The following is an 8,669-nucleotide window of genomic DNA, read 5'->3' as shown; positions in this document are numbered from 1 at the left end:
ACACTCACTATTAACACACACTCACTATTCACACACTCCCACTATTGACACACACACAATATTCACACATTCCACTATTAACACACTCACTATTAACACACACTCAATATTCACACACTATCACTATTAACACACACTCCCACTATAAACACACTCACTATTAACACACTCACTATTCACACACTCTCACTATTAACACACTCACTATTAACACACTCACTATTCACACACTCTCACTATTAACACACTCACTATTAACACACTCACTATTCACACACTCTCACTATTAACACACTCACTATTAACACACTCACTATTCACACACTCTCACTATTAACACACTCACTATTAACACACTCACTATTCACACACTCTCACTATTAACACACTCACTATTAACACACTCACTATTCACACACTCTCACTATTAACACACTCACTATTAACACACTCACTATTCACACACTCTCACTATTAACACACTCACTATTAACACACTCACTATTCACACACTCTCACTATTAACACACTCACTATTAACACACTCACTATTCACACACTCTCACTATTAACACACTCACTATTAACACACTCACTATTCACACACTCTCACTATTAACACACTCACTATTAACACACTCACTATTCACACACTCTCACTATTAACACACTCACTATTAACACACTCACTATTCACACACTCTCACTATTAACACACTCACTATTAACACACTCACTATTCACACACTCTCACTATTAACACACTCACTATTAACACACTCTCACTATTCACACACTCCCACTATTAACACACTCACTATTCACACACTCTCATTATTAACACACTCCCACTATTAACACACTCACTATTAACACACACTCAATATTCACACTCCCACTATAAACACACTCACTATTAACACACACTCACTATTCACACACTCCCACTATTGACACACACACAATATTCACACACTCCCACTATAAACACACTCACTATTAACACACTCACTATTCACACACTCTCACTATTAACACACTCACTATTAACACACTCTCACTATTCACACACTCCCACTATTGACACACACACAATATTTACACACTCCCACTATTAACACACTCACTATTATCACACACTCAATATTCACACACTCTCACTATTAACACACTCACTATTCACACATTCCCATTGTTAACACACTCACTATTAACATGCATTCAATATTCACACAATCCCACTATTAAAACAGTCAATATAAATACACATTCACTATTAACACACTCACCATTGTTAAAACAAGTTTAATAAAATTTAGACGAGACCACCAAGTCTGGAAACAAGACAATTTATTCTACGATCTTGCAAGAAAGGGCATCAAATGCAGAAGCAAATGAGCAATGAACATTCAAACTAGTACACAGTTATACTTTTGAGCTGCGTGAGGTCACCTCTTCTGACTCCTACATTACCCAATCAACTTTATTCTCTGACTAACTTGCGATCCGCTCTTATTATGTCCCCCCTTCTCCAAGTGGGCGACCCTTCCCTCTGTAAGTGCTCACATAAGGAAGATTTTGCTAAACTTGGATCTTGATGGTCCTTTCACTTTATCTGTTTTGCTTGTAACATCTTCCATAGTTCATAGGTACATTCCATTCCTGAAAATACATTTTAACAAAGTGTCTTTTCTTGCCTAGTTTATTTGTTTCAGCTATCTCAGCTATTTTACTGAGACTAAATTATTTAAAGTATTTACTGGAATAATTATGCACTAAAGTTAGTTCCCAATTATACATTTCCCTAGTGCTTGCTGAAGTGATCATTGTCTGCAGCTGCCCTTTACACTGGATTTGTCAGCGCTATACTTAAGCTTATTATCACTACCTTTTTGCGAAAACAACACACTTCCCCATTTCTTACAACTCCCCCATTGCTTTTCTTTTACCATTTGTTGTTTTTGCAATTTTATTTTCTGCCCTCTTTTCACCCTAAGGTGCAGAGGGTCACAATCTTGCCATTTCTGCCCTCCTAAGTCTGCCTTTTTTCAAACTCTAGGAGTAATCTGCTCCTCTCCCTTTCTTGTGCGCGTGCTGTTGTCATGACCAACATTGATTGTTGTCCTCCTAAAGACATTACCAACTTACTCATTATCCACTTTAACATGTTCAATCCTATCATTAGACCTACTATTATCAGTAATACATAAATGCCTAAATTAACTAGCCACTTTCCCCAACCAGTCAGTCCCCAGTCGCCCCATCCCTTTTCGACGTTCATCCCCAATTTCTCTTATTTTCTTTATCTTTTTCTTTACTATTTCTGCCTTATCTTCCACTGTGGAAGAGGTGCCTGGGATGAAGGTGCAGCATTCCTTACCAATCAGAGGACAGATTTCCCTTTCTCGGCCAAGAGATAGTCTAAAGCCATTCGATTCTGTAAAGCTGTTAGTCTTGTAGCAATCATTTCGGTGGTCATGGCCGATATTTGGGACTGAGTTTCTCCCATTGCGTCGACGGTATCATTAATTAACTTCTCAAGGGCAGCGGCCCGTTTCTGTATTTCTACCCCTGCCCTTGCAGCGCCGTAGTTTGGGAATAGTGTCCACAACAGACGGTCTCCTTCAGAGACCCCTCGGGCCTGATGTCTTATTCCCCCCTCCTTTCTCAGCTTGTGCTCATGTTTTTCTTAATCGGACGTGAGGAACTATATAAGCGAGGTAACAGCAGCCACTCCAGCCTTTCTGGCTTTGAGGCAGTGTTTCGTCAACATCATAACATGCATGCATTCCTATACATTCGGTCATGCGAATGTATTTTTCCCCGGGAATAAATGGATAGGCCTTCAGGCCACATACCCAATATGTTCCGTTTAATATAAGGGGAACGGTCGTGCCAGTGGCTTGGCTGGTGTAGACACAAGATGATTTTCCTAATTGGAAGGGTGCGGCGTCATTCTGATTACAGAAACAGGGTGGTATTTACTGCTCCTTTCGGTGGGGAAACTCTAAGGCCATCGATAGCACCCTGGGTTTTTCCGGGCTGGTTGAGGGAACCACCCCGCAAAGTTATATTTACCCCTGTCAAAACTCCACTTCTCTTTTGGTGAGTGGTATTACCGAGGTGGGCATCCCAGAATTGCCATGGTGTGGGCCCTCTGCACAGACCCAACAGTCGGCAAGTCCCTCTTGTTTAGCATAATTTTGGCACAGTGAAGTGAAGTGATTTTTCCCGCCTCCTTGAACAGTTAATACTACTAATGTTACAATACTATACCAGTACCCGCCCATCTCTGACCCCTGCCTATCGTCCTGTCTATCTGTCTTAATCTTTTTGGGCGCCAGGGAGAGGTGAGCCCACGCAACCCTTACAATCAATAACGATCAAACGTTAAAAAAAGTCTTTTGTCTCAGTTCATTCCTTCTTTCTCAGCTTATCTTTCAGAGGGTTGTCTGTAGGATGAGCGTGCCACTCCGCCGATGGGGGCGTTCACAGGACCTTTAACGCGAGTGTGATGACTCCACCCTTTCTCAGCAGCCCGGATAGCTGTCTCAGTAGTCAGGAGGATTAGGAATGGTCCCTCCCAGCTCGGGTGCAGTTTGGTGTCTTTCCAGGTCTTGATCAGGAGCCAATTACCCAGTCGTATCCGATGTGCTGCAAACTCGAGTGGCAGTGTCTGTACCAACAGGCCTTTATTCCTAAGAATAGATAATGAAGAGCCAAGTGCCACAATATAATTTTTCAAAAACTTGTCATTAAACTCAGCTGTAGGCACTTCTCCTTTCCCTCCCAGGAATGGTAGCCCAAACATCGTCTCATAAGGAGGAAGGCCGATATCGCGCCTTGGGGCACTCCGAACGCGTAATAGCGCAATAGGCAAACATTTGGTCCATGGTAATCGAGTCTCTAGGACTAGCTTAGATAATTGCTTCTTTCTGGTCTGATTCATTCGTTCCACCCGTCCAGAGGAGGGTGGGTGCCAAGGGGTATAGAATTCCCAAGTGATCTCTAATCCTGCCATTACTCCTTGTTAGATCTTGGAAGTAAAATGGCTACCTTGGTCTGAGTCTATACTTTCCACTATTCCATATTGTGGGATGATATGTTCAAGGAGGGTTTTCGCCACTCCTTTTGAGGTGACCGATGACATTGGGAAAGCTTCTCACCCACCCGGTTAGGTGGTCTACTAGGACCAACAGGTACTTCTGTTTTCCCACTGGGGGTAGTTCAGTGTAATCCACCTGTATACTTTGGAAGGGTTTCTCCCTCCTTTGGGCCCTTCCCTTGTTAGTTTCTTATTGAGCTTCTGACAAGTTGTACACCCTGCGCATATCTGTTTTGCCAACGTATATATTCCCTTACATCCATATTTCCTTAATACTATGTCACATATAGCTTGGGAGCCCCAGTGACTACCCTGGTGTAAAGTGGCTAAGATGTTTCTCATGACCGGTTTACTCAACAATTCCCTCCCATCCGGGAGGATCCACCTTCCTTCGGTTGTCTTAGAGGCTCCTATTTCCTGGAATTCTTTTTTCCTCTTCGTCTGTGTACACGGGGTTCACAGAAGAAGAGTCGACTAAGGATGTAAGAATCTGCATCTTTGTTACTGTATGGTTCATAGCTGCCTCTTTGGCTGTCTCGTCTGCTAGTCTGTTTCCCCTTGCTTCCAGAGTGTTCCCTTTCTGATGTCCGGGTATATGGACTATCGCTATTTCTCTCGGGAGTAACAGAATTCCAGCACTTATTTTATTAATTCCTCATGAGCTAGTTCTTTGCTATTTATCAGTCCTCTTTCTTGACAAATTTTTCCGAAGGTACGTACCACTCCAAACGCATATTTGGAGTCTGTACATATTGTTCCTTTTTTGTTTTCTAAGGTTCTGAGAGCTCTTTCTAGGGCATAGAGTTCACAAGTTTGGGCTGACCAGCCGTTAGGCAGTCTTTCAGCCTCGATGACGCTTCCCTCTATCCCGTCGACTACAGCATATCCATTGTGCCTTTTATCCTCAATCATCCGGGAGGACCCGTCGATAAACAACCGAGCTCCCACATGCAACGGTATGTCTTTTAAGCACTTTAGTCTGATATTCAGTAATATCAAGGCAGCCACGTTCTGGATTGCCAAAGGCCACCCCCTCTCTCCGCCACAGAAATGCAGCTGGATTCAAGCAACTGTCTGTGACTAACACAAGGTCATCCTGTTCTATTAAGATTGTCTCATATTTCAAGGTCCGAGAGTCTGTGAGCCATTGTCCTGCTTTCTGATTTAGTGTGGTCCGTACCTGATGTGGGGTGTTAAGGCTCCCCCAAAAATAAATTTCCGACTCTCCTCTACCAATACCACTGTTGCTGCCACTGTCTGCACACACTCTGGTCAGTAATGTAGCTTTCCATTCTTTAATTAATAATGAATTAATGCAGTTCATGTTTTAAATTCACCATGAATCAATATGACAGGTCACTGAGAATGTGTGAAGGAATCCTGCCAATTAATATTGATTCAGGCTAACACAATTGATTTACTATAAGTATTAATTATTAATTATATATATTATATATTTCAGGGTGGAAATGCAATAAGTGACTAAAACATTTTAACAACTTTAATCGCGTCGTTCTGTTTGTTTACCAGTCACTTGTGACTTCTCACTCTGTTTCTGTAATTGTTTTGCTCGAGCACATTCATTTTTAAGAACCTCCATAGCACCTTTTGCAGTTAATTCCATCCCCAATTTGGTGGCAATATCTCGTCATGAGCGTAAAAATGACTCTTCGTGCCTCTCATCACAAAGCTGTCGCCATAATCCAATTAACTTTTTCGTTCCCACTCCCTTTGGCTTAAACTTTAAGGATGACCTTGCTGCCCCCGTATCGACTAGGAAAAAAACGTCCTCTTTGTAAGGTCCCACCTTTAAATGTATCAAGGGTTCCTGGTGGGTCCCCGGGGGCAGGAACTACTGACACCCCTATTTTTCATCAAGGTCCATAAACGGCACTGCCTTTACTTCCTGTTTCGGATCTGGACACCCTCTCTTAAAGTGATCTGTCTTTGCACAGTAATAACATCCCTCCTGTGGGATTTCCACTTCAATCCTTGCTCCTGTCTACCAGACCCCTTAACATCTCCTCCCCAATCCCTTCTCCTCCCTCTATTTTCAACATGCTGCCCGCCACCATCCCGATTTCCTTCACTTTTTAGTTTTGTCCTTTTCTTTATTACCTCATCAACCGTGGGCTAGCATTATTTTCGCCTTCTGTTTCTGCTTCTCATGATACGTTGCCAGATCAATTGCTGAGCCGATTTAACCAACTGAACAGCTTTAGGGCCACCTCCTGGCCATTCCTCATCACCCAATGTTTTGTTTAGACCTTGATTTTTTTTTAAAAGCAATATTGCAATATTTCTTGCTCCGTGGCACGGTGGCACAGTGGTTAGCACTGCTGCCTCATAGCACCAGGGACCCGGGTTCAATTCCTGCCTCAGGCGACTGTCTGTGTGGAGTTTGTATATTCTCCCCGTGTCTGTGTGGGTTTCCTCCGGGTGCTCCGGTTTCCTCCCACAATCCAAAGATGTGCAGGTCAGGTGAATTGGCCATGCTAAATCGCCTGTAGTGTTAGGTAAGGGGTAAATGTAGGGTTATGGGTGGGTTGCGCTTCGGCGGGTCGGTGTGGACTTGTTGGGCCGAAGGGCCTGTTTCCACACTGTAATCTAATCTAAAAAAAACTAATCTGTAATCTCAAATACAATTTATGCTTGTCTAACTTTAAAGCCTGTTCCTAAATATACATTAAGGAATCTTACTTGTAAATATATATTTATATATTAAAAATTATTCAGTGTTTAATGTAAAATGCATACAGTTCCCAATTTTGAAATTCACTATAAGTTACGAAGTGTACCCTCAGTAGCCCTTCAGCTACTAGCCCTTCTGACACGAAGCATAATCTGATTCCTCCTGACTGTAAGGTTGTTTTTCATTGACATTTTATCATTTGTTTTTTTATCCTTTCCTCGTGTCCAAGGATTGTACTTCCAATCTCTTAACATTTTTCCTAAAGGATTGTCCGTTGGGATGTGGTCCTCGGACATCCCTCTAATGTCTCCTTCTAAACTTAAATCACTATTCTTATTTCCCATTTCGATACTCAGCCGTTTCTTTCTGTAATTTAATTAACCTTACTGAGGTCTGGTGTCAGCTTCTTCCACACCCACTTCAGGGTCCTGACCTTCGCCTGGGGATTTCCCTTCTTAACAACCGGTCTAAGGCTGGGTGTTCGAATCAGGTAGACACCTTACTCGTAAGATTAATCTAGCCAATTAAATACTTTATTTTATATGTGTTGCCAATTCCCCGTTCTTCTCATTCGTGCCCGACCACCAAGGCAATACTTAAAGGTCCATTTTCTTTACCTTGGTCTGTGCACAAGAGTTACCTGGTCGTTTCAGCTCGTCCTGCGGCAATACCCGGATATATCCAACTGTCAGCAACTACCGCTACCTACCCCGGTCGCCCGGAATCGCCTAACCCAGTCGCCCAGAACCCCGGCTCCCTGGATCCCCGGATATATCCACCTGGCAGCAACTACCGCTACCAACCCTGGTCAACTGGAATCCCGGTTCCCCAGATCCCCAGATATATCCAACTGGCAGCAAATACCGCTGCCTACCCCAGTCGCCCGGATAAATCTTTTAAGACCTTTCTTACCCGGGTCTTGTGCATCACAAGAGTCACCCGACCGAACCCGCCGCGTCTGCCCGTCTTGTTTCCAGGGTCTCTCAGTCCGGATCACGCTCGCCCAAGCCACCGCGGCAAGGAGGGAGACTAGAGACCACCGAAATCAGCGAGGTGCACCTTCTCCGTTTGCCCAAAAATGCCGAGCGACCGGAGGTTGGGATCCCGGGACGAGCCCCCAAATCTGTTAGAAACAAATTTAATAAAATTTAGACGAGACCACCAAAACTGGAAACAAGACAATTTATTCTACGATCTTGCAAGAAAGGGCATCAAATGCAGAAGCAAATGAGCAATGAACATTCAAACTAGTACACAGTTATACTTTTGAGCTGCGTGAGGTCACCTCTTCTGACTCCTACATTACCCAATCAACTTTATTCTCTGACTAACTTGCGATCCGCTCTTATTATTTCCCCCCCGTCCCCCTTCTCCAAGTGGGCGACCCTTCCCTCTGTAAGTGCTCACATAAGGAAGATTTTGCAAAACTTGGGTCTTGATGGTCCTTTCACTTTATCTGTTTTGCTTGTAACATCTTCCATAGTTCATAGGTACATTCCATTCCTGAAAATACATTTTAACAAAGTGTCTTTTCTTGCCTAGTTTATTTGTTTCAGCTATCTCAGCTATTTTACTGAGACTAAATTATTTAAAGTATTTACTGGAATAATTATGCACTAAAGTTAGTTCCCAATTATACATTTCCCTAGTGCTTGCTGAAGTGATCATTGTCTGCAGCTGCCCTTTACACTGGATTTGTCAGCGCTATACTTAAGCTTATTATCACTACCTTTTTGTGAAAACAACACTTCCCCATTTCTTACACTATTAACACACACACTCACTATTAACACACTCTCACTATTAACATACTCACGGAGAGAGAGAGAAACAGAGTTAATGCTTTAATACTAACCCTTTAATAAACCTCTA

At 42.8% G+C, this 8,669-nt stretch overlaps 1 long non-coding RNA gene across 1 annotated transcript; it reads right to left on the bottom strand.

The window, feature by feature from the left end:
• Positions 1 to 2,313: 2,313 nt before the first annotated feature.
• Positions 2,314 to 7,969, bottom strand: LOC122542949. Its single transcript, XR_006309892.1, has 2 exons — positions 7,710 to 7,969; positions 2,314 to 3,698 (listed from the first exon to the last, which is right to left on the bottom strand). It is a non-coding gene; the product is annotated as an uncharacterized LOC122542949 (long non-coding RNA).
• Positions 7,970 to 8,669: the final 700 nt, after the last annotated feature.

Source organism: Chiloscyllium plagiosum, chromosome 41, assembly GCF_004010195.1.
Source record: "Chiloscyllium plagiosum isolate BGI_BamShark_2017 chromosome 41, ASM401019v2, whole genome shotgun sequence".
Lineage (NCBI taxonomy): Eukaryota > Metazoa > Chordata > Chondrichthyes > Orectolobiformes > Hemiscylliidae > Chiloscyllium > Chiloscyllium plagiosum.
The sequence above is the reverse complement of the archived record's forward strand: the minus strand, read 5'-3'. Positions and strand labels throughout refer to the sequence as shown.